This window comes from Pezoporus occidentalis, unplaced genomic scaffold (assembly GCF_034315485.1).
Source record: "Pezoporus occidentalis ecotype Australia unplaced genomic scaffold, CSIRO_AGI_Poc_V1 ctg10, whole genome shotgun sequence".
In the NCBI taxonomy this organism is placed as follows: Eukaryota; Metazoa; Chordata; class Aves; order Psittaciformes; family Psittacidae; genus Pezoporus; species Pezoporus occidentalis.
The window spans coordinates 4,078,171-4,105,476 of NW_026912779.1; the positions used below are offsets into that span (position 1 = coordinate 4,078,171).

A 27,306-nucleotide genomic window follows, 5' to 3' on the forward strand; every position below is an offset into this window, starting at 1 on the left:
AATAACCACAACTCACATTCCAAAAATACCAGGGGATTGGTTTAAGAAGCATGACATTAGCAGCCAGGTCAGGAAAAAAAAGGGTATCTTTTCTACTGGAACTGTACTTTTGGAACTCTTGTGAGGTCTTAGCCAACGGAGCCACATTGTGTTTAGGACACATTTTCAAGCTTTCCTTCCTAATGCCAGCAGGGCTAAAAAGTTTGGAACAAAAGGTCTGATTTTCAGGAATCAAACTGGTCCTTCAGTGTGAAAACAAAACCAGAAAGCCCCACACATAGTTGGGAATGAGATCATAAGCACTACTGTTTTTTAACACAGACTACAGCTCTGTGACCTTTCCAGCCCTTCTCACCTAGCACTGCTCTTGGCCTGCCTTTCTCCTCACCACATCGTACATCCCTGTCCGCTTCCTTGTACTTAGAACTGGCATTTGTCAAATCCCACAGTAAGATATTTTAAGTGAGTGAGCTGCAAACACAAAAGCTTTTCTGCAGGTTTAGGTTCTTGAACCTACTTAGATTAGCATGAGAGAAGCTCCTGTGCCAGTGTAATGGAGGCAGGGTGGAACAACAGCACCAGCTCAGAGAGGCTTCAAATGGTCTGGAATCACAGTTAGGTTTAGCTGCAGCCCAACCAAACCACAGCCACCAGTATTCAAGTGTCCAACAGAGTAATTATTTGCCTTAAGTAATGTTTTCAATTCCTAAAAAGCATAGAAATAAGCTCTTCTTTCAAACACACCAGTGTAAATCAACAGCAGAGTGACAGCAATCTAACTTTACCTCAGTGTAACCAACAATAGCTTTTGGCACATCTGACAGACGCAAGTGGGATAGTGTCTGAACCACATCTGAAGCTCCTTAGTGCAAGGGCTGTTACATGAACATCTCTAATTACACCACCACTTCAGTAATTACAATTAAACTATTATGTTTTGTATTCAAGTCAGTTTATTCAGTGGCAGTTCTGTGGTAACATGATTAATACCCAGCAATCAAGTAAATAGTTTCCTACTATCTGTGTCTGCATAGCAAAGCCTGTAAGCTAAGCAGCAGTGGGTGAACTCTGAGCCGTGACAGGAGAGTTTCAGGATACTGAGAACTTGATCCATATGCCCCAGAAATCTTATAGGTTTGGTCTGGGTTTATTTAAACTGACCTCAGTGAACTTTGGCCACGGTTAAGCACTGCAGGCAGCCTAACTGAGCTGAGTAGGTGGCTCTTTCCTGCAACAGAGGAGACACAACATCGGTGTCAAGATATACTCAGAACAACAGAGGTATCACTGGGGATGTTCAACTGAGGTTCAAGAACTATCAAAGATGCAGGGGGGTTGGAACTAGATGATCTTAAGGTCCTTTCCAACCCTAACTATTCTATGATTCTATGATACAGAAGTAACAGTGCCAGCAGGATGGAAATTCACAGGGCACTTAAGAGTAAGGCTAATTCAGGCAAATTCCAGTTTGAGTAATTAGACTGTACCGTTTCCAAATTACTGTTGTAATCAGAAATGCGTTTCTTCCCAGTCTGAAGTGTGGTAAAACCTCACTCTGCACCATTAATCAGCTGCATGTTTAGGTGTTAGGTGATATAATCGATCTACCCCATTTGTAGAGTGTTGCAGGACTAAAAAGCGTTATATAAATGAAGAAATTATCCCTAAAAAAAGGGAGTAGTGGTGACAGCACGGAGGAGAATGTTTGTGTGTGGTCTTCTCATTAATGTTTCCTTCCAATTCAAAACAAGAACATACTTAAAAGGAAAGCAAAAGAGTGCAGGGGGAAGGACAGGGGAGAGGCAACACTGAAGTGTTCCAAATAAAAGGGAGGAAAAAAATAGGAAAACTGTACCAAAAGGAGTAGATGATATTAAAAAGTGAACTTTTCTAGATGATCTATAAGAGCAAACTGTAGGATGAGCTACCAAATAATTAATTCCAAAGCTAATTCATATGCTTACACAGTATGAAAGGAGAAAGTGGCTACTCCAGAGGGTTTTCCATTTCTGTTCACTTTTTAACTAAGGACAAAAAAAAATTTAAAGGCACATTAAAATTAGTAGCTATCACTAAATTACACAGTATACACATGTAAATGTGATCACACCACACTTAAGTTCCTATAACAATAAACTATTCTGTTTTCTTCCCCCCTGACATTTACAAAATTCATTTGGAGGAGTAGGAGATACCTTACAGAGATTAGTGATAAATCATGTATTTTTAATGAATATCAATAGGAGAAACCCCAGGACATAGCCCACCATCTAATTTGATTAAACTGTGCTTAAGGCAACACCACCTCTCAGGCTGGGGAATAGCACTATAATGACTTTGTGAGCATTATTGCAGGCTGCTTTAATGATTTAATGAACTGCCTCTATATTTAGTTCAATAGCCTTAAAATGATTAGTGTTTAAGAAAAATTAGCTCACTTTGATCTGATTCTATTTGATAGTAAGTTTAAATAACCTAACCCTTCAAAACACAGTGGAAAAAAATTCCTAGAATCCCAGCCAGCTAACTGCTAGAAAACATTATGGCAATCATTAATAACAGTTCATTTATGTTTAGCTACAGCATATGTAACGACATATTCATCCCCCAAGATGGGACACAGTAGCATATATTAAGTTGGGTTACAGAATTTTTCTTCTGTGTTTTTGATGTGAAAAGTGTACTAAGAAAAAAAACCCTGTGTGCCCATGTAATGGAAAAAACAATTATTCCTCCATCAACAGGACCACTTCAGACCCATCTTAACTTGTGGGTCCAGAGTATGGTTCTGTTTCTCAGTGAGATGTATGAAGAACTCGCGATTACCAAGGCAGGACCAGGAGACGTTGGCTGAGGCTCTGTCACTCTCCCAGACGTAGCAGTAGAAGGAAGGTGACTAACCTGGAGCTGCTCTAGGAAGACGGAGCATGGCTTGAGAAGTACATTTGCAAACAGACATACCAGAGTTTGCAATTTGCCACTGCTGACACAGCTACATGTATGACTGATGCATACCGGTTACTAGGGAGTGTGCTGCGAGAGTAGGCTGGTTTGCATTTCCTGCATGTTTCAGGAAAGGAAAGAAAAATCCCACTATTTGATTCACCATTTGCAGGAACACATCACCATTGGCAGAAAAGCAAAAAGCTGAGAAAGTAGCAAATGAGCTAACTTGCTCAATAAGCTTAATTTAGCTTATTCATCGAACCCCAGACTGGTTTGGGCTGGAAGGGACCTTAAAGCTCATCCGGTTCCAAGCCCCTGCCACAGGCAGGGACACCTTCCACAGGTTGCTCCAAGCCCCATCCAAGCTGGCCTTGAACACTGAATACAGCTTCTCTTGGCAGCGTGTTCCAGTATATTTTATTTCTGTGCTGTTACTTCTATGGCCATTTCTACATAGCGTGGTCTGGAGAACTGTGTTGGGATTCTCAAGCCCCAAACTATGCTTGATGGCATTAGTCAGCATTGGCAAGTCACTTGAAAACACTCAAGCCATGAATGCAGTACCACCATGTTGCTGAGAAAGGAACACACAGAAATAAGCCATAATGCTAAAAATACCACGTCCAATAGGTAGGTTATAAAATATTAAGCTTAGTTTATTATAAACTATTGAAATATTAAACTTGTATATAAACTTATATTAAAATATTAAACTTACAAAACTAAATTTGGAAGAATGATGGCAGAAATATCCAATCTGCAGGGTCCTTCTTGCACTGAGCCTCTGTATTGTGAGATCCACTTCCAAGCCAGCCTGGGTATATGACACTAGCACCTTCCCTTACACCAAGCACCTAGAAGCAAGACCATGAATGTCAAAAATTATAATAAACTATGCACATTCAAAAGCAGCCACCCAATCTAACCACGAATCGAACCTAGATGTGGAATTCTTCTCAAGGAACAGCACCAGCAAGCAGACTGTTAGCTCTTTGTAACAAATACCTTAGAGTAAATCCCAAGTACAAGCTAAAAGAAGAGACCAATGCAAGACACACTCAGATCTTGCATAGTTTCTTACAGTTCTATTTGTGTTTCCAGCACTATAATCATGAACTAGTCCTTTGGTTTTTAGTCTTAAGCAGTTTGTCTATGCTATAAAGTGAACTCAGAATTGATAGGCAACAAGCACCCTTTTCTCCCCAGTGAACAAGTGCAAACAAATGTGTTGCCAATCAATCCACTGTAGTAGCTGGCAAGTTGCAATAGTAAATCCAAGACCTAATCCCATCACCCCAACAAACACGTCTCAGTGCCCCCTGGCAAGGGACACAACCAGGCAAGTTGTAAGCACAGGGGCTAAATTCACTCAAGAGGTATTTCTTGGTGGGATTTATCTATATAAAAAAATGTTACAGCTCATCCAGGATCATTTTGCCCATGGTTACTTCCTTGTCTCAGTGCCTGTTCCCAATTTCCAGCCATTTATCAGGAACAGCAGACCAGGTTCTCTCCGAGGATGGGTTTCCAAATTATTTCATCTACTCTCTTCGTTCCTACAGCATCTTTTCCCAGCCCTCAGAATGCTACCAAGTTGCTCAGTTTGTGTGATCAGCAGGTACTTTCCAATGTAGTAAAATCTGGGCCTGCTGCTTTCTTTCCAGACTTACAGGAAGGCCCAGTATCTTTTCCTCTGATAGATGATTTACATCAAGATTTGGAGTTTATTCTGCCAACTGTCCCTCATGCTGAGCAGAACTTCCATTTTCTAAGAAATTCCAGCCTTTTACATTTTTCTTTTGTTCCTACCTGGAATAAAGACACAAAATAACATTCTATGGAAGTGGCATGTGGTGAAAAATTGTGGCTACCCACATGTTCCATTTCAACATGAATTACTGGCAACAAATTACTGTGCAGTAGATAGAATACCTATTACATACTCATATCTTGGTAGAATAGTATGATTACTTTCATTCTCCTTTAAGTTTCAACACGAAGCATGTCAAATTGTGTCATTTGGACAACATATGCCTTATTGAACTGTCTCATATTACTAAAACACTGAAAAATTGAGTTCATTTTCTCTCTCCTTGTCAAAAGCTGCAGTCAGATTGACACAGTCCCATGAAACATTCTGATTTCCACTAAACTGCATTTTCTAACAGAAAACTGTTCCATTAAAAAAAAAAAAAAGCCAGCTCTAATGTGCCTGAAGTCTATGCAATTAAAAAAGTTTCTAAATATAGCTTTAATCATGGCCAACCCCAATCTTCTCAGAAGTCCTTGCCCTCTAGGCCATCCCAAAGGGATGGGAACATCCAGTAACAAGCCAAAAGTCTCATGACAGTGTATTGACCCCATTTGATATTTATCTCCAGCCATTCGTGAGAGCTTCCCATGAGCTTAATTAAGCTCATTCATTTCCACAAATTATGGCATCCTAGAAAATATCAGCCTTTCCTTTGATAGATGAGATTCAAATGTGCAAAGTCTTATGGGAGGCAGGTGTCTCTCAGGCTATTTGACAAAGCTGCTCATGAAACAAGTTATCTAGTCCCTCCCCTCAATAATGTGGAAGTGAAAGACACAGAGGATTGTATCCCATCCAACACAGACCACAGCAAAAAGCCACTTGCTGCAAACTTTGAAACACCACACATACACAGTGTAGAGGAAGTTGTACCTTTTAACAACAGGAGCAGTGCTTCAAAGCCACAAAATTATTCCTGTCCTTTAAGGGGATATTTAGGAGTAAAGACTATCACACCAAGAAACACCCTGTTTGCTTCTCAAATCTTTCCACACTGGCATTTGGATTTGGCTCAAGTATCACCTTTGTCTTTCTTACATCGTATTTTTCTATTTGCGTTATATCTCACTGCCTTTAGCAAAGCTGTTTTGTGAAACAAAGGCCATTTGAGGGGACACTGTAAGAGTGTTCTGCTACGTGAAAGGCTACTGCAGAGAATCACTAATTATTTAACACAGAGAAGACAAAGAAATAATGGACATGGATTTTAACATCTCAGGTAAAGAGTCCAACATGAACAGATGAAAGCAGAAAGACTTAGTCTTTATCATAAGGGTTTTAAAGGGAAGCCAGACAGACTTCTTTGAATAACAACTGAATTGATCCTGCTTCAGGGCAAAATAATATACTACCAAACCCCTCAGAGCTGCTTCAAGTTGGGTTTTTTTAGTTATTAGATTATGGTTTTATTTTTTTATTTCAAGAAAATCCATGGTAACTGCAGGCTGGAAAACGTGTACTTTAGCGTCCTGTAAAAACTTCCCCTAATATCAAATATAAGCAGGAAAAATAAAGGCCTTTCCTAACACAATGAAGCATTCTTTCATAAAATGTAGCTTTCATTTACTTCACACTGAAATAGTCAAGCATGAGGTATAAGCTTAAAACTCTGCCCATTACATGTTTTTCTCCCACCAATGTTTTCCTTTACAGAGCTGCTTCTGTCCAGCATGTGGTCTGTTGAAGACCAATGCTAATACAATAATATTTTTGTTTCTTGCATATATTTAAGCACTTCATTTACTTTGGAATCTTGGCCCATAATTCCTGTGATATTCTAATTGGTTCATTTGCCCTTAACATATTTACACAGAGGCTGTACCTAGTTCAGGTACTTCATGCAAAGAGGGGCATTTGGTCCCCACACTAGTTCCATCATTCCTAATTTTCCCAGCTCATTTAACACCTTTTCTACTGTTTTATGCATATTGAACACCAGTCTCATCTCAGCTGTGCTACCACAGTTACACTACATCTAACCTGAAAAACATTTTCATCCCGGGGTCTTGCAGTTCATCCAATACCTCAAATGAAAGCTTCCCCCCCCCCCCTCCAACTTTGATCATTAAATATCTCACTGTTATAGCACAAACACAGATATCTCTCTTTTTTTTTCCAGTACTTGGAAGGATTTTCAGTGCTTATGCTGTTCTGGGGTTACAGGGAAGTCTATCTGCCAAACTGTTTGCCTGAAGCGGACAGCCACCACAGAGGTATCAAAGCATTTGTCTAACACAAGGCTTTGTTTCCCAGTCATGTGCCTACAGCATTCCCAAAATACCTTTCTAGTGCAGAACACCATACAACACCTCTATGAAGAGTCCATCTCTAGAAGCCAAACTTCTGGAAAAGTTGAGGAATCTCATCTTTTTATGGAAAGTTCTGAATACTTGGCCACTCACAGGCTGCTTCCTAATGGTGGCTCCTGTACCCTATAAATGGCAAATAGGGCTTGAAAGAGGAAATGCCGGTTCCAATGGAGCATGTGAAAAGGAGGACAGAGAACTAGACTTCTCGAAGAACATGCTTCCAAGATCCATGAGAATATCCTAAAGCACAGAGAAGTGGCAGTTCACTAAGTAAAAATTCCCACCTCTCCCTCCTTGTCTGCAATTGTCTGTCAAGCCCCACAGTCAGAGCTTAAATCAAACCAGAACATCTTGCACTCTGTACCAGATAGCACAGGACCACACACAAAGCCTTTTCCAGGGAACATGCTTATCTTTTGTGTTTGGTGCCACTGTTGAGTCTCTCTCCCTACAGGAGTTTAAGTAACCAAACCAGCCTTCCTTTCTTTAAATGTTCCCTCTTTCTAGACATAGCTTGCTTAGGAAAGTGTAATGAATAGAAACCAGCCTGCCTCAGATTTTATACCTCATGACATGCTTATTATTAGACTTATATAAATTCAAAGTGGCAAGAGAAGACATTTTATACAGATGAAGTTATCCAAGGATGAAGCTAGCTGAAATTCACCAAAGCTAGTCACAGAGTCCGTAGGTATTGAACAGCTTCAGAGAAACTCAGCCATAAGGATTATTTACATAGAATCTGCTGCCCCAAAGCCTAAAAGGATATTAAAAAAAACAAAACCAAGACAAACTGCACACATTAGTTTGTTTTTTTTCCTTTGTTTGCAATTACTCATGTGTTTCAGGACACAACACGGGTGCAGCAGATGAAGCCACTACAGAAGGGAAGGGGGTGAGAAAGAGCAAGAGAGAAGCAATTTGGCTGCTCCATATCTTGGCCCTATACCTACAAAAATAAATGGCTTGCAGACAGCTAACCTAAGGTCAGCAAAGCTTCCACTATTAAGCAGTTCCAGCTGGTTGGGACTTCCTAATTCCCCACTTACAGTAGTCTATCAAGTTTCTTGTTTAAATTCATGCAGATACAGGATTCAAGATACAGATTTTAGAACAGCAGCCACAAAAAAGATTAACACTTGTACCATAAGACCAAAAATCCCAACTCAAAGTGAAGTGACAACAGCAATACCTCCAGAATACTATGTGCTTCCTATAGATGCTTTTGGGTACAAAGTACACACACAAAAGTAGTCAAAAACAGAAGCAAAATGAGAGCCAACCCTATTCTGTCAATTCTGACCTAATTTGTTCAGGTCTAACAGCTCAAAAAGCTACAACTGTGGTGAAACATGGCTTGTAAAACTCTAACACCCCTCAATTACTTTCTGTTGGCCAGACAGGCAAACCTGTCGTTTGGCAACGCATCATGATCCAAGACAGTAAACTTTATCATTCAGGGTCATGAGAAAATGGCCACAGGTACACTTTGCTAACCTCCACTAGGTAATTTTTCACAGTTATCATCCAAAAAGCGTAAAAGCATAAAAGATATGTTATCTTGGAGCTCAGTTTATTGTAACATGGGTGAGATTCCCTATAATACCACTTACTAAGTAACTGTTGTGTGTTCTTCAACACAGAGAGTCAAATCAGTAAAACATCTTTCTTGACAGTGTGTCAGGAACAAGACGACACCTCTCCTTTTGGAAACTAACACATTATTTATCACTGTGCTCTTACCTTTTCTTGCCATCCACCACACTGACTCCAGAAGTGCTTCCCTACTTCATTTCTGTCTTAATACAGTATTTGCAGTACAACTTCAAGCCAAGAGTTCCAGAACTTGGCCTGCATTTTCCCAAAAGCCAAGAATCCTTTGGAGTTTTGATCTTACCTGTGAGACAAATAGATTCTTGACCAGGAAATGTTGGCTTATGGTCGGTCATCTTCTGTGAAGTATCAGATGAGTAGTTTCTGTGGGGGAATTTGAAAAGCTTAATTTCTCTCAATTCTCCTAATAAAGTTTTGTGAATACTCATTGCAGGTACAAGGTCAAACACTGGTTTCTGAGCATCCTGGCTGTCCCTCTCTTGAGGATTTGGGGTTTTTTTCCCTCTCTTTAAATGAAACAGACATCTATAGGAGTATGGTTTCAAGTGAAGCATGTTCAGCAGCCCATGTGGAAATTCACAGCCAAATTGACATGCAGATCTTGATGGTTTTGATACTAAATTTGAACTCCATAAAGTTCCATGAAGTTCCCACATTGATTCATACTTACAGAGGAGCCCATCACACTGCTAAGACAAAATATCCTTTGCACTGTCTAAAGAGGTATTCAGACAAATAAGAACCAGACACTTGAAACTTCTTGTGGGATCTCAAAATTATCATCAGCTGAAAAGAGCCTGAACGAGATCGTGGCTGGCTTGAGTTAAAGCAGGGAAATGTTAGCAGAGCTGTATACCCAGTTCCCTCTAAAACTGGACAAATAATTCACTACTACTATTAAAGGAATCCTAATTCATCTGGGTTAGTCAGAGCATGGCGTTGGCATAAAACAGAAGCAATTGTCATTCTGACAACTTCACAGGTATGCCAGCTAAAGTACCAGTGATGTGAAATGCTCAGTTCTCACAAGTCCATTTGGTTATGCAGGAGCTGGGCAAGCTCAACCCTTAACTGAAGCACTTTACTGGATTAAGCTGGCGCAACAGCATGTCCTTAGATGACACATTTCTTCCCAGTCTAAGTTTGCTTCTCTCAGGAATTAGATGCAGGCATTTATGGAAGACCTGGTCGTGTTATATTCTTCCTAGCGCTGTGAACTAGCAAAAGTTTCAGATACATTTCACTTTCCTGATCTCCAGGTTGGTTGGTTGTGGGCTTTTTTCTTACCCAGCTCTTTGAGCAATGTTTGGAACTACATGTATCTTTCACCATGTAACTGAAGTCTTACCAAAATCATAGAATCATAGAATAGTTAGGGTTGGAAAAGACCTTAAGATATCTAGTTCCAACCCCCCTGCCATGGGCAGGGACACCTCACACTAAACCATGTCACCCAAGGCCTTGTCCAACCTGGTCTTGAACACTGCCAGGGATGGAGCATTCACAACCTCCCTGGGCAACCCATTCCAGTGCCTCATCACCCTAACAGGAAAGAACTTCCTCCTTATATCCAATCTAAACTTCCCCTGTTTAAGTTTTAACCCGTTACCCCATGTCCTGTCACTACAGCCCCTAATGAAGAGTCCCTCTCCAGCATCCCTATAGGCCCCCTTCACATACTGGAAGGCTGCTCTGAGGTCTCCAAGCAGCTTCTCTTCTCCAGGCTGAACAGCCCCAACTTTCTCAGCCTGTCTTCATATGGGAGGTGCTCCAGTCTCCTGATCATCCTCGTGGCCTCCTCTGGACTTGTTCCAACAGTTCCATGTCCTTTTTATGTTGAGGACACCAGAACTGCACACAATACTCCAGGTGAGGTCTCACAAGAGCAGAGTAGAGGGGCAGGATCACCTCCTTCGACCTTCTGGTCACGCTCCTTTCGATGCAGCCCAGGATACGGTTGGCTTTGAGTGCCCGAATTTATCACTGATAGCTGAGCTCTGGGATTCAGAGCTTATTCCTTGCTACCCTACAAATGATTATTCCTGTCTGTATGTATAGCCCTTTTCTCTCTTACAGCCTGATCAATACCTCCCTACAGTCACAGGCAAGTTTCTTCCCTCCTCCTTTGCATTTTGGAATTAGGTCCGACCATAGGGCAGTGGGAAGCACAAGAGGAATCTACAGAAACACTGTGCAAGGTTACTATTCCTTCAATACATGAAGCTGACCTAACTCAACTGCTCAGTTCTCTGACCACAGCATGTCTATGCGTAAGCTACGTATTCCCAGGAACTTTAAAGCAAACATCAAGTTCAACCAGTCAAAACCATCTCAGAGATGCCAAGCTACAGCCCAATACAACAATTACAAACTGTACAATTTCAAACTCACTAGCATTTTCAGAGCAAAACCATCAGTAAAGGGAATTATTCAAAGAGCAGGCAAAAGTTTCACTGGTTTCTGGTGATACAGAAAACACTTTAAACCAGGAGATGGGATGGACCTTTGGGAAAAACATACTAAGGAGCCTGAGTTGCCCAAGGATCAGGTTACATGCTTCATATCAAGTACACCAGTCATTCCAGTGGAGCCTACTCATTTGCTCACACATATCCTGAAGGGAAGAACACTCAGCACCTTGCAGAATCGAACCTTAGTCTCCTGTCTCAGTAGCGCATGCAACAGGCAAGTTACCACACTAAGAGGACCGGGAACAAACAGCTGCTGTGCAATAGCAAATCTCTCCTTTGAGGATACCTTCATTTGTTCTCACACAAACATCAGTTTGGGGTAGTCTATAATGCATTACCTGATTTCCACTTCATGGTGTGCTACGATCATTTATAGTTACTTGGGTTTTGTTGTTTTAACTGCTAAATATCTCACATTCCCTCCCACCTACACAACATACCAGTAAATATATTCTAAGTACAACCACATTCCTACTGCAGCATTTTGTTTTCTAAACAGCCACTAATAATAGATTCCTAATGAAAAGTCACAAACTATCATTTCTCTTAGAAGACCTACTAGTTTTGCAGTGGAGTAAAACCATGCTCAAAACACACATCTGGGCATCACCTGTCCCAAAACGAAACAGCAACCTTTATATTTAAATCTTCGTGTAGTCAACCCTAAGGAGCACCACTGGGTGCAAAGTAGTACAAAACAGCCATGCAATGGGAGAATTCCCTCCTGCCCAGTCAGAAATCCTAAAATTGGTCATGCTAGGTGTAGGTAAAAGTATGTTTGTATGCAAAATCCCAACAAACGTGCACTGAGTCACTTAACCAAGGGAGCAGATTTACCATCTTGCCTTTCTGCCCACCTTTTAACCCTTTTTTATCCTTCTGCTATAGTTCTCCTCAGTGGGTTAACTGCAGTTCTTATCTGCTCACATTTTAATTCAAACTGATGAGCACAGATTATCCTTTGTAGATTTCTTCCGCATACTTACAGCTACTTTTCTCTAGTCTTTCTCTTCTGTCCCTCCTTTTCATTTTGACTTAAATCTGTTTCAAATACCCAGGCCCAAGCCTCTGTAAGAGGATGTCTACACTGGCATTTTAAGGCACAACGAGGTGGAGTATTTGACACAAATATTTAACTCCAACTTAACCTCCCACCCTGGCTAAGCAGAGATATGAGGAGCTCAGAAGCAACTGCTTCAAGGCCAATGCTTTATTTCCATTACCATGAGAAAATTGTCAGTGTAAACACTGTCTATTTCTCCACAGCTTAGTGATTACTCATAAGTTTGCTGAGTAAGTAGTATCTGGTAGTGCCTTGCACCCACTTTCCTCAAGTATAAATGACTACAGGAGGTGACAGGTAATGAAGAAAGAGCATTGACATCTGTTTCTTTTAAAACTAAACTATTTTATGGCCATCTCCACAGCTGCTTTCAAGCTTCATACTTCAAAAGGTCTGACCCCTTTACCTGTTTGTTGTGCTGGTGTCTCCTGATTATACCGTCTAGCACGAGAAACATTTATCCCAACCCTAACACTACACTTGAATTAGATGCTGAGGTGTGAAAAACCAGCATGCTGGTTGAAAAAGAAAGTAACCAAAATATTCTATAATCTTAGAGCAGATCGAAGTCATTTTTTATTTGCATTAGATAAGCTGAATTCTAAAGAGAAGGAAATTATTCTTTAGGCAAGAGAAAAACTCTAACTTCAGATGTGATTTTTTTCTAATACAGTTCATACATTTGCTTTGCCCTCATCAATCCAGAATATTAATTGTAAAGCGCATTAATTACCATAGGAAGACTTTACATAATCATAAGAAGTAAACAAATATTTTCTTTACTAGAGCAAATAAAAATATTACAAATACCTGTGAGAGACAGAGTAAAATAGACCAGAATTATCAGCACCAGTTGGAACCTGTTTGTTAACAGGTTTAATCCACAAGCATACAGGCAAACCCAGAAGTGAACATCTCTGAACATAGAAGCTTAAAACCAACATCCTTCTCTATTTGCACAGTCAGCCTTGGATTTGCTCTAGTTTCAGTGAAAAAGAACTACCCAGGCCATCAGTAATTTCTCAGTTTCCAGAGGTATATCTAGATGGGCTATACATAAGGATATATCCTTTCAAAGGGTTTTTACAACGATGTATGGTTTGCCCAACTCTTACTCGGCAATTGTACATATGCCAGATCAAAGTGCAAAATCAGCTGTAGTAAATCCTTAAACCAGACTGGCAGGACTTTGTTACGTATGTATTTTCATGGCTATACTGAGAGTTGTTCTAGATGAGATTTAACAGACAACTGGGGGATTATATATTTTCATACACAGAGAGTGAGTAACTGTGCAGTGGGAATTTTCATCAATTAATAAAAGCTTTGGATAAACCTTAGGTGAAAGAGATAAAACCTCTGTCCACAAAATAAGAGATTAAATTAGCCTGCAACTCACTTCTGATATTTAATATTCCATCTGTTATATTTGCTTTGGCTAAAGACTTTGCCAACTTGAGCAATTTCTGCTCTACCTAAATGACAGGTCTAACTATAACACTTTATGACTTAATTTTCCATTTGTCTGAAAAAGCAAGAATGCCCCCTTTTGACAATTCCATATATTTCCCTTGTGAGGCCAGGAGAGGGAGTAGTAGGTTGCATTTTTCCCCAGAAAAAGCAACACTCTGGACAGCAAGTATTATATTCAGTTCCCCAGCAGACAAAGATTGCACCCTCTGTTCATTATTCTATTTAAGAGACCATGGAGAGATGTGGTTTGGGGTTTCTTTTTGGCCAGGAAAAACTGCACTTTGAGAAGAGCATCTGCCACAAGAGAGTTTCACACAAGAACTACTACACACTTCGTGAAAACTAAGTAAATCTTACACATTGAGGGATGGAAAGATACACAGGTGTTTACTTAGGTTAACCTGTGCAAGCTCTGTGCTTGCTTAGTTACCCTGCTGAAGGTACAGCATCAATCTGGATTACCTGCAATCGCTGTGCCAAAATGTGATATTAAGGTGAAATAAAAATAGACCCTGCTACTCTTCTGCTTCTTAGTTGTACACACTGTAATCAAAAAAAAAAAAAAAAAGGCAAAATAGGCATTTTTCTACATTACCACCCAAATTTTGAGGTTGTGCTGCTGATGACGAAAAGCAAAGACTGTTTGCATGCACTTTTGCTTCAGGTTCATCTGCAGTGAAACCTGAAACGTGCCTTGAAATTTGTCAGGAACTCAAAATTCACGAGCTGATCTCAAGCAGTTTGAATTCCTGTGTTAGGAAGTTTGTCTTTGGAGCTCTCTAGTCAGACACTGCAGAATGATGTGGTCTTCTAGAAGGTGACTCAGAGGAGGATGGAAAAAAAAACCCCGTTAGACTAAAAACTTACTTGTGTATTTTCCAGCTCTTCCAGAGAGCCATTATCTCAGCCTGAAAAACAAATGGGGAAAAAGCCCATATATGAAATCATAGAATGTATCAAGTAAGGTATTTCCAAGAGAGATAGATAAACAACATGGTAGAAGGTGCTAGTCAGATACCACTATCTGTGTTATATCAAACACCACAGGTTATTCTCACCCACATCTCAGGCAGTGGAACTAGAAGCAGGACAGATCTGTCTCTCCTAACCTCAGGGACTGACAAGCTCAGAGATACCTGTTAGGAGAGTCACCTCAGAAAGCGATGCCAGTCTCAGTGTCTCACACTCAAAACTGAGAATTAGCACTGGCTTAAAGGTGCTGGCTTTTGAACCCTGTTCCATACTCCTGGCTTTTGTTTCTGTAGCTCAACTGAGAGGCAATTCCCTGCACCCATGTGATCCTGGAAAAGGGAGATGAGTAATTCTTCATACTCATGAAGAAGTCACTCCGCATAGTAACTGTTATGTGAAATTGCAGCCTTCTTCCCCGAGAAGTACATGTGCTCATGGTATTTAATTGCATTGGTATCAACTAACAGTATACAACAGTTTTATGACAAAAAGCACAAATGTTAAGCAAGAAGCATGGAATGACAAGTGAGATTACAGTCTGGGGAGAGTTCTCAGGTCAAGCCCAGGAGAAAACCTTTTACCTGACCAAATAAGACAGTTTAAAAACAAACTAAACCCACACATGCACAAAGTTAACTAGCAACTGACAAAGAAAGAACAGCATAAAATACTGCTGCATGCTCTTGAAAAGGAGAAGTCTTTCTCTCGTGACAGAAAGATTCTTTCTGCATGAGAGAGTGAAAAATAATTTGGCTGATTTCCTATTGCAGGTTTCAGACCATCAGTTAAGTTTCTTGTAACAGCACTGAGTTACTGGGTTTAAAGTGCTCATCAGGGTCACTATGGCTTATCGCAATCCAGGTACCATATTTTCCAAGTGCTGCATGGCTATTTAGCCACATACCTCCTATTAAAGCTGAATTGTCTTAAATAAGAGTCACTGTGTGTCTAACCACCCATGCAGCTCCTTGAGAAATTTTAAGGCACCGTATTATATTCTCCCCTCTTCCATGAAGTAGTGGAGGAAGGAATATTGCTTGCAAACTAAGTTTTCACATGTGGCGTTAGTGGCATTCACTACTGGCAGAGGCTTTACTCATGTAAAGACCACAGTCATCTCAGTGCTACAGAGCTACGTGAGGTGGCTGCAGTTAAACTATCCAAGTTTGGCTACATGTGCAAGTTTTCACCAGCTGAGAATCTAGCTCAGTATTTTTCACTGATGAGATCTACACACTTAGCAACAGGAAGAACAAGAAAGCAACTGTTTTATAAAGCACAACATTAAATACAGTATTAGTGAACGCCTTGTGGTGCTTCATTACTCATGATTTAGTGTGCTATGACTCAGCTGACATTGATATTTTTAAACTCCGGTTTGCCCCCTACACTTGTTCACAAACATTACATGTTACCTACAGGCTGAAGTGTTCAAAACTAAACAAAGATTCCCTTATGCCAAAACCCAAAAGCACCTTCAATGAAACCTTTCCCACTGCTCAGTCTTCTGCTTTTTCCCCTCCCAACTGACAACAGCTAAACAAGAAGCAACAAGTTTTATAGCAGCATTTGAGGAACTAGTCGAGGTTGAAAGTGACTGTATGTGGCCTCATACCAAATCCTGTTCAAATTTAAGTAGGATGCTCACATTTAGTGACTTTCACCTGACATCTTTTACAGTGGAAGCCATAGTTTTAAAAGCCTTTTATCTTCCTTACATCATCCAGGTTTTTAGTTGCCTATATCAGTCTGTATTATTTCCACTCCTGTTTAGTGTTACCTAAAGTTTTATTTTCTTCTTTTGCAAGCGCATTTGGTTTTGTTTCCAAGTTCCTAAAATGGGGCTGTAATCACAGATAATCATCACCTCATAAAAGAATCAGAAAATTAATTTACTTTGATTCAGCCTTTTTTTTCCACCACAAAGGACATTCACAGCTACACCCCTCTGACCGCTATTCTCATTATTAAGCAGCTTAGTGAGAATATTACTCTGATTTCAAGAATGTTTTACTGGAAGCAAGTTCCAAAGAGCCTCCTTGCTACTACATTCAGTGTGTTCAGCATTCACTATCAGCTGTGGGATTTACCAAGAACTCAGAAAAGTCTGTTCTCATTCTGCATCAAAGATAAGAAAATTTAGGTGTTTCTATAGTTACAAAGAAATAGTTTCTGGAAATCCCTTATCAAAAGTGAACTCTGCTTCACTGAAATTATATTCTCCTTATTGTTATTTCCAAAATTCTCAAGATCATTTAGCCAGCATTAAAGGGATACCACTAATGACTAAATGCAACCAGCATTCTCTATGCTCCGTCCTCTCCCAGGGAGCTGAAGGCTTTTATCTGCTGCCAGCCAAGAAATATTCACTAGACTGAAAATCTACTGTATACCTTTCCGAAAGCTGCAGGGCTGGAGATAAAGGCTCAACAGCACTGAGGTTTCTTTTCTAATCTTTTCAAGTTCTGCACTTCACATCAGTGGGCACTACTGAATTATGTTAATTACAGTACAGTATGAATTAGCAATATGAAAACCTATTTATTCTTGGTCCAAGTAGTTGAAGGTAATTAATACTTTTATCTTGGTATGTGCTTCATTGATGAGGTACCTGAAAGGAGAAATGGAGCAAGTTCACAAGTAGTTATCAGTCTATAAAGTTATAGTCCCAAGGAAAGAGGTACAGCAGTCTCCCATTCCACCATTAGTCTCTTGCTTAGTGAAAAACACAGATTTCCACGAGTCAGAATAAACACCAAGTTGCTGAGCTGCAAAGTAACAGTTCCAGATTTGCATCTCTTATCACTTCAGACCCAACCTTTAGAAGAGACCTTCACCCAGACTTTACATTCTGTCTCATACTATTACATGATAACAAGATTTACACAGCATCTCTATGAATCAAGCACTGGCAAGTAGGTTCTTCCACAGCTGTGACTAACTAGGGGTGGAGAACACGTACCACAGACATCTAAATACCTGTTCATATTATTTATGCCTCAGAAAAGTTATTTTTCATCCTGTTTCTTTGCCTGAAGAAATTGCAGGCAGTGAAAGGAATCCTAAAGCAAAACCAGACAATTCATAGATGCCCTCATGTGGATGCCACATTGAGGAAAATGCTCATAGCACCAAGATCACTGTAGCTGGGATGCTAGAAGCTCTCAGCCTTGAGCTCTTCCTTACTAGGCTCCCCAGGCAGATGATATGGAAAAAATATGGAATAACCAGAAGGCCCACATATAAAAGAAGTCAAGTTAGAGAATACATAGAGAAAAGTCCACTTCATATATCATGTGGCACATGTAAAAACACCTGATGCCCACTAAAACCCCTGCATAAGCCTCTGGAGCCTGAAGTTATACAAGAATCATTTATTTCAGCAGCATCACACTGAAGTGACACAGATACAATATGCCAATCACCAAAACCCAGCTCTAGTGTTGAGGAGATGATTAATAAACAAGAAAGTTATACAACTTATATATATATATATATATGTATAACAATATATATAGCTGTGTAACTCTTCAATCTCTGAATATTCCCACACAACCCCCTCAGTTTTCAGCTATCTTAAAATGGCACGCTATTTTCAAGGCCATGTTGATGCGATCAGAATTATTTATCAAGTTGTGCATGATTTTAGCTGTGTAACTCTGCAATCTCTGTTAAATCCTGCTTGTTTGCACAGGTTATACAGCAATTCTTCACTTCTTGAGCTCATACTTGTCCCTGCTTTCACACTCGGGTAATACATTCCCAAAGTTTGACAGATGAGAACATAACTAAAAGCAACCTTACACAAAATAGTATTATTTCCTAAATATCTGAAATAATCAAGTATTCCTGTACAAACAGCAACCACCACCTAGAGACTTCTCTTTGAATCTGAGCTGAGCCACCATAGAAAAGGGTTACTATATCTAGCTATCATCAGTTAAATAAGAACTCCTAAGGGAAAACAGGATGCTTCAAAGATGGAAAACTTCCGTAGCAACAAATTCCCGCTGAATCAATTTTCAATAATCTCAGAAAACAATAACACAGTACAGCTGAAATCTCCACAGCAATCTTTCCTGCTAACACCTTCCTTTTATTACATTGCTGCAACCAGCAAGCAAAAGATGGAAAATCTTTCGGGCTAAAATTAAATTTGTTAATAGAAAGAGACCAAACATGCATTATTTAAGAGGAACCAGGTGGATGAAAGTACAATAAAGACATAAACATGACTGCTAGATACACAGAAAGAATTTGTGAGCTCCATAGACTGTGGGCTTACTCACATAACTGCCATTTTCTTCTTTTCTTACAGCATAAAGAAAACTCAAAACAGGACTAAGTCATATTTATACCACCTGGAAACCCTTAGTCTTTCATTAGATTTGATGTACCTGAGAATAAGTCCTATATTCAGGAGCTCAAAACATTTCCCTGCCACTGGAACACCATTCCAGGCACTATGCTCCTGAAGGCAGCCCTTGAACTGCCTTATTTCCAAGCAACAGGCATGAACATTACACTCATCTTTTCCACTGTTGGTTTTCCTTCACCTCTTGCTCTCACTTTTTATTCTCTCATTCAATTTTTACCTGTAACTTAGAAAACACATGATAGATGCGGTAGAAATTTCTTTAGCACAATATGAAATACTTTCATATTTGTATGTGATGTTGATTCTGCCCCCCGTGTTTGTTTGCCAGTCATCAAGGGAAAAGTGATTGGATATAAATACCCACATGTTCACACAGAGATATGAAAGAGCCCTAAAGGATACCCACATAAACTACACTATTGTAATACTTTTGTTCTGTAACACTTCTCTTGCCTTGTCCAAACTTTTAGCCCATTACTTGCCACTCTTTGATTCATCTCCTCTTTTTTAGTTAGGTTTTATTATAAAGACTTGTTTGAGGAAGGCAGCATTACCCCCATGCTCACCTTGCACACACCAGTTCCCTGATTACAACTGTTCAAACAGAAAAGAACAATTATTTATGGTTTACTTTATCAACTACAATGAATAAGCCCCATGAACAATGCACAAGGCTGGGTACAGGTGCCAAAACCACAAAACCCTCTAAAAGAAGATGAGCTCTAGCTATGTTTGTACTCTTTTCCAGCTTCCCTCCAACTACCTCTAAATTGTATTTTACTTTAGAAGAATATTGTAGTAGGCTTTAGTTAACTTTAACTAGTATTTTTTGCCTAAACTTGGAGGTGTAAGTACAGTGGAAAAGCCAAACCAGTGCTTATGTCACACTATGCTTTTCAAAGCTCTCATCCCTTTTGTCATTGTGTAACACAGTTCACGTGTTAACAGAACCTGTGAGTTGCCCCTTTATAATTACCCAGGAAAAACACCACAAATATCCAAATATCCAATAGGAAGCCCAGAATGGAAGGAAGCACACAGAGAACATCAGGACATCATCTTTCTTCATTTCTACCTCTTTATTTTAATATAAGTAATAAGGGAAAATAGATACCGTGAACAAACAGCAGTAGAACATTTTCCTTGGCAAACTCCATGAGACAGAGGGTCTCTGCAAGAGCACAACTCCACCCAGAGGAAGATTATACCCATTTTAGATGCACTGCCCAGCCACAGTGCTGTTTAAGGGGCAGTTATCAAGAGGATCAATACAATTTACTCGTGGTTTATACTGGAGCAGAATTATTTTGTTTATGGGGTTTTTTTTTTGTTTCCCTTCCAACCATGGGCCATATCAGGAATTGGTTATGAACAAGCACAACTATTAACCACCACCCTAGAGCTTTGTCAGCTAAGGAGGTGAGCCTCTGCCTCCTCAAATATGGGAAACCAGCTACATAAATCTGCCCAGCTGAAAGTCCCTTGGTATAGGCTCAAGCCTACAGTCAAATTGACTATTTTTTTGTGAGATGCTAAGTTTCTACATGCAGTTAAACATAACACTATCACATAAAAAGTCAAGGGAAAAAAAACAACTTCAGCAAGGTTTTACTACAAAGTTAATGGATATGAACATTTCTCCCAAATCTCACACAGAATTGAGGTGTTTCTGTAATTACCAGTTTCCATTCCTCTCTTTAAAGTTTCCCTGCAAGCAGCAATCAGAATTATATACGAACTCTGCATGAAACTAATGAATTCATGACAAAGACAGCTCCTCAACATGATAAGAGATAGTGCCTCAGGAGTACTGCCATCAGGCCTTAATGCCCCAAAACAGTCTCACAACCACGTTCAAGCTATAATGGAACTAGAACAAATACCAGCGCTGCACAACATCAGCTGTCCAAGGACCTGGGTGCACCCCCATCTAAAATTAAAGAGCAACACAACGATTAAATATACTTGTTTGCTTCCTCTAAAAAGAGGAAAATAAGTTTTCCTGCTTTCTATCTACAGCTATTCATAAACAAAGATACAGCACATTCATCTGTAGAAACTTCCATTTATGAAGGAGAAAACACTTTTAAAACAGTAACATACTACAACTCTTCAGCACTCCTATTAAATACCTCTAAAATGAAAGTGGTACAGGAAAGAAAAAGAAAAAAAAATACAAGGCATATCCCATTAGACCTGGGCAATGCCTTCCTGGCAACTATTTCTGTCCTAAAAGACTTTGTGAACCAACACCTATGTATGATTTTTTTCCTTCTTCAGGTGTTTGTTAGCAGAGATCACCATTCTTATAATTAAAGATTATTTCTCTAGAACAAGTGCATTTCCCACTCAACTTTCCTTCCCAAAAGAGAAAACCTTAAAGGTAAACTGGAGTGGCAAAGAATTTTATGTACATAATACCTTTGGAGGTTACCACAGTTCAAATCAAATCTTTACAGATCAAAAACATCTAGGTTGCCTGTAGAAGATGCAAACACTTCAGAAGGACGCTCAAACTCGCCATCTTAGTTTTCCCCTCTCACTGAAACCCCAAGAAACTGAGGAAACCTATGATTCCATGTGCCAGCTGCTTATCCAACTGCTATCATAGACCTTATTAAGCAAACCCTTTGCTCGCACTTACATATCAAGAGTCAGAGGTCCTGTCTGCACTTCCACATCAATGAATATCCCCAACATACTGTCTCTGTCTGATACCTGCTGATGGAATCAAAGGAGGCTTTTCTAAGATCAGAGAAGGCTGTTCTATGAGCAAAAATGAGTGAAAAGGCAAATGACGGATTTGAGCATGGTTGCAACAAACATACATCATAGGAAATAGATGGAAAAGCAGAAAATCCTCAATACCCTAATGCTATCATCTTGCTAGTTCCTAGACATTTAAGGCTGCACCCCACTATCACATGGCAGAAAAGCAGAGTCCTTTAGATGACTGGCTCAGGTAATCGAAGTAGAAAACAGCTAGAAATAATACTGCAAATAGAACTGGTTGTAAATTTAAGCACCATTTTGATTCATTAATCTCCAACAGCTAAAGACAAACCTAAAGCAAAATTAACATGATTGTAAACGAAGCACTCGTATCCTGTGGCTACTTTTTTGGCCTGCTGAGAGAGAATGAGCTGATCAAAGACAAGACACTTCACTGCAAGCAGCAAGATTAGTGCTGCTTCAGCGAGCTCACAGTTAGTCCCCATTAACTAACCTGTTTTAGAAGCTGTAACACCATAATTAATCTTAGCTTCAATTTGAAGTGAAACAAGAGAGTGACCTGTCCATATGATGACACTGCACCTGCCCTACTATCCAGTGCAAGTTTATGGATAATCTTCTCTTGTTGACCATGTGAAGAACTATAACTAATTTCACGTTAAGGGGCAAAAGCATTCAACCCTTCCCTGGGAAGGCAGAGAAGAGCTACTCTTTTGGTGGCTCAACATACAGTTACAAGTTAAAGTCCTACCAAGTGACTGCTGTTAAGACAGGAATCCATTGTAACTGTTAGTGTGAGGAACTAATAGCTGTTAGCAGCAAGCCAGCCTAGAAAGACATGCAGCAGTACAGTAACACAGTCCCAGAGTCACGCCCTCCAAGGCAAGCTTACTGCTTCAACAGTTAGGGCCGACTTAAATATAAGTGTTTTATGCATTCACATTTCTGAATAGCTTGTTAGGTTACCAGTACCTATAGAATTATGTTTCTCAAGTAAATGGATGAAATTCCAAGATAAAGGAAAAAAAACACCACTTGCTTTAATTCATCTGAAATCTGTCTTCAACAACCCCACACCTTCCACAGTTCAGTGTTACCTCCTACAATGTATTAACCCACAAAATGTGATGGATTAGTAAAACTTGAGAACATTTATTACAAAAAGCAGCTTTCCAGAACTGAATTTCATGTTATTTTTAGCTGATATTCATCAGGGCCTAATATATATATACAAATTATTGCTGACAACAAATAAAAATCCAAAAAGCTTGAATAAAATCTCTTTCTGATAAATTCTTCTGTTATGTGGATAATGTTTTAATATTACATTAATATTTTCTCTGTGGCAGTTTCACCTTTCAGATTTTATAAGTTGAAGCAGGAACGTTCAGATGCAGTAGCTGGCACAGAACTTTTCATGCATATACCTGAAGCTCCTCCAAAACTGCCTTCAAAACAGTTTGAAGTTTTACTCTCCTTTAGCCATTAAAATTTAGAACATTGAAACATAGTAAGTCATGAAGCATTTTGCCAAATAAAATACAGTAAGAATCTTTCTTGCCAAGTGTCTTTTTTTTATGGATTGCAACACAATTCATCTGAGAAAAACCTACACCACTAAGAAAATGGAGTAAAATATCACACCTTTTCCATTCACATGGGCACACTGCATATTGTTACCATCATCACACCACTCCAGCTACACACTCCCTTGTAAGTATCAGCCCCTCAGAGACATCCCACTTCGTAAGAGAACTATCTCCAAACAAACACAGACAACCAGCAGTGCCAGAAGCTCAGCTGATAGACAGTACATGTGTCAAAGCACAGATATGAGCATATAATCTTCCACATAGCCATAAAATACACAATGTTCTGCCTGTGACACTCGCATCATGCAAACTGCAAGAGGAGTTGTAGACACAGATTATGACTTCTCCTAAATTAACTGATATACTAGAAAAGGATGCAAGTTTTTGGGTAAACTATAAATGAATCTAAATTCAGACTGCTATCATCGCATTTCCCCACTAGCACAGCTGTGTGTGTGGTTCTGCTTCTCCTTTCCACCAACAGTATAGCTGAGCAGCTTCCACATACTCTGACAATTAGGAACTAGATCTAGCTCAAACAACAATTTGGCACAGACTTTTTAGAAGACAGAAGAAAATCACATCAGCCTGGGTTAGAACAGTTTAAATTGCACAGAACAACCTTACGAAAGCACAATTTAAGGAAGTGAGAAGGATCTTATTTGTACAATGTACAGAATGTAGCTTAGGAACACTAAAAGAAACCACCTCACCTTCCTCCTCACAACACGTTTTCTCCTTCCCTTCGATCAGTATTTCTGACCACATATCTACACAACTGGACATCTGAATCAACTTATCTAGTCAAAAATTGATGCAGCAAAGACTCAGATTTAAAACAGTAGCTTAAAGAACTCACAGGAATTGTGCACTAAGCAAAAAGCTAGTTAGCCCACTTTACACGGACAACAATAGTTTGTGAGGGGGCACAAACAACAGGATTGCCACCTACTACTGAAAAGACACAGGCATTTAGACACAAATATCCCCTGCGGAATACAGGGACAGCAGCTAGATAGACCCAAGAGGAAAAGGGGTAAGAAGCAGTAACAGCAAAATATATAGCAAGTACATCAACAGCTTCTTTTAGCAGGAATTCTTAGACTATTGAATTTTAGAAGAGTATCAAACACACGGCTTTCCACAAGTGGATTCTAAAATACATCACGCTGCTATTAATTTTACAGGTAAGATTAAAATACAAGATATGCAGACTATAACATACGAAAATACACAGCCTAAGCATTTATATTTACAAAGCATGTCTCCATAAAATCAGTAACACTAACAGACTAGAAGTACTAGGAAATCACCTATTTTATCCTACAGAGGACATTTACTCCTTTAGACGCTATCAGCAATTAAAAACAAGTACAAACACCCCCCCCAGCCTATATCACTCTAAGAAAACTGATTTAGCTTTTGCAGTATTTTACCTGGATAAGGCATACTCACAACAGAAAAAGAATCCCAACTATTTAGTTATCAGGCATTTCTACAGTCCAGGCAGTACATAAAAGTGCCTTAAAGTTAATGTAATACACACAAGTAGAAAGCACTACCTTGAAACAAACTCTCTGCAAGTTCCATACAGTCTAAAACATACTAGTACTACACATAATATTGTGGAATACATAGAATATATATCTTATATATAGAATATGGAATATAGAACACAACAGTTCTGTGTTAGAAAGAATTTTACATAAGTAGCTGGCAAGCAACAAGAGAACCTTGTGTTCCATGGCAAAAATACCACTCACAGAATAGCCAACCCATCTAGTCTCCTCAGTTGTGCCTTTCAAGGAAGGCACTAAAGTCTTTTTGAAGCTAATACTGGAAACTAGAATTCATAAACTCAAGGAAAATAACAGGAACACCATTGAACTGTTGTTCTGATAACACTTCACATCATCCCTTTTCCAGAAAAAGGGTTATTCTTCTGTACAAGCTCTAACTGCTGTTAAGAGCTCACAACCTGACCACCTCACTCCAACCATCGTCCTTTGCTTCTCACACACTGCCTCTTCTCTTCAGTTTACCTGACTGAAGCAATCAAGCCTTCATTTCCATTTAATATCAGAATTGCACCTGACAAAAGACTTCCGTGCTTGAAGACCTGCTAATTTTCTCCTAAACATTGCAGGTGACTTAAAGAAAGGTCTCTCTTCTCCATTAAAAACCTTCCATCACCTCTGTAGGCAAATGCAACTACCCTCATGATACTAAAACACCCAGCAGAAACGGATTAAAAATGAATAAATAATGGCTAATTACCCATCTAAATTGGGGGGAAGCAGGTGGTTTCTTCACACAAAATGCATGATGTTAACAGGAAGAAGTATACAAACAACAGTTTTCCTGATTGTGGGAACACAGCTGTATTATGATGAACGTAAAACAGTAAAGAAAATCATGATAAACTCATAAACTTCTGAGAATAAAAATGGTGTGTCTAGAGGTTTTAAAATAACTTGGCTTGAAAACTTTTGCTTTGCTTTACTGGTGCAGCTTCTTGCAGAAGCATCTGATTTTCAAGTACTCTGAAATGTGAGCACAGGTACTGCACACATTCAATAAATAAATAAAACCATTTCAAACTCTCCATAGTTTGAAGTTATTTGAGTGGCGTAGATAAGGCAATCGTGCTAAAAGTACCTCTGCGTCTGAACACCAAACGTTTACGTTATCGTGTTGAAACTTCAGGCCAGAAGGTTGTGTTTCTTCAAAGTATCTTGCAAGATAAGATGTATTTTACTCCAACCAAAGCACTACAGACAACCCAGAGCAGCACAGAAATAGGGAAAGGCTGTGATATGCCAAGGCATGAAGGCAATCGGGAAGCAAGCTTGTTTCCAAAGATTTATTCAACTTTATTACAGCTTCATAGCTTTAACTTTTTTTTGCAGGCTTGAACGAGAATGAGGAGTTGTCATCTAAAAGCCACTGTGCGGAACAGCCTCAGGGTATCTTGGCTGCTTTAATACCCACCTTGCGGTAGACTACATTTGACCCACAGTATTACATGGCAATGAGTTATGGTAGGTACTCAAAACTAAGTGTGTTAAATCCTCCCAAGCGACACTCGCCTCGCTCTGCTGCATTTACTGGATGGGACTGAGCGAATCCAGGAGCGATTTGGGCCCTTTTCCCCCCTCTCCCCCCTCAGGGTGCCCGCTTGCTGAGAGGTGAAGCCGCGCTGCCAGCACCACCACGGCGAGTCCCGCCTCTCAAGGGCTCGCCTCTCCCGCCCGAGGGTGGCTGCCGCCGCTCGCTCCTCGAGCAGGGACCACCGGCCATGCCCCGGCCGACCGAGAGCTTCCTCCCAGCTCCCGAACGCCGAGCGCATCTTCGCGATCTCCTGAAGGTGAGAACCACCCCGCGGCCGCACAGCCCTCCCCTCAGAGGCGATTCCCGCCCAGCTCAGACAGCGGCCACCACAACCTCACCTCCTCCCTCCTGCGAGGAGAAGAGCACCTTCCACATCTCCTGCTTTAGGGATACGGGGGATATCCGCGCCTCAGCGCCTCGCCATGACCCGCCATGTCCCCTCTCCTGTTAGGAGGAGGGACGGGTGTGATGGCGCTGACCCCCCTCAACCACCATGCAGCCACCAGGGGGTGCAGTGCCGCGGGGGGGTGCATGGCCGCGCGGCCCCACCTCCGCGGGCGCGCTCCTTGCCCCATTGGCAGCACACCGCGGTGCCCGTCGGGAAGGAGGCGGTGGAGGGGGCGCGCCGGGTAGAAGGGGTCGAGTTGCGGGGCTGTGGCTGCGGGTTGTGTTGTGAGCGCCATGAAGGAGATGTGCGGGTGAGGCGGCCGCGTCCTCCTCCCTCACGGCTCCCTTAGGGGCTTTTCCTGCTGCTGCCTCTGGGTGGTTTGTGAGGGGAACCTCGCTTTTAAAGTTCAGCCTACACCTGTTCCGCGCGGAGTGAAGGGTTCG

At 40.4% G+C, this 27,306-nt stretch overlaps 1 protein-coding gene across 4 annotated transcripts in view; it reads right to left on the reverse strand.

Annotated features, from left to right (window-relative positions):
* BCL11A (BCL11 transcription factor A) overlaps window positions 1–26,927 on the reverse strand; it is a 153,333-nt gene extending 126,406 nt beyond the window's left edge. For 3 of the 4 annotated variants that reach the window (XM_062609686.1, XM_062609675.1, XM_062609665.1), the window contains exons 1-3: window positions 26,814–26,927; window positions 8,966–9,045; window positions 1,162–1,228 (exon numbers count right to left, since the gene is read on the reverse strand). The gene's annotated coding sequence lies outside the window, so the exon portion shown is untranslated. The remainder of the gene's footprint in view (window positions 1–1,161; window positions 1,229–8,965; window positions 9,046–26,813) is intronic. The other variant, XM_062609695.1, reaches the window with a different exon arrangement.
* Between the last annotated feature and the right edge of the window lie 379 nt (window positions 26,928–27,306).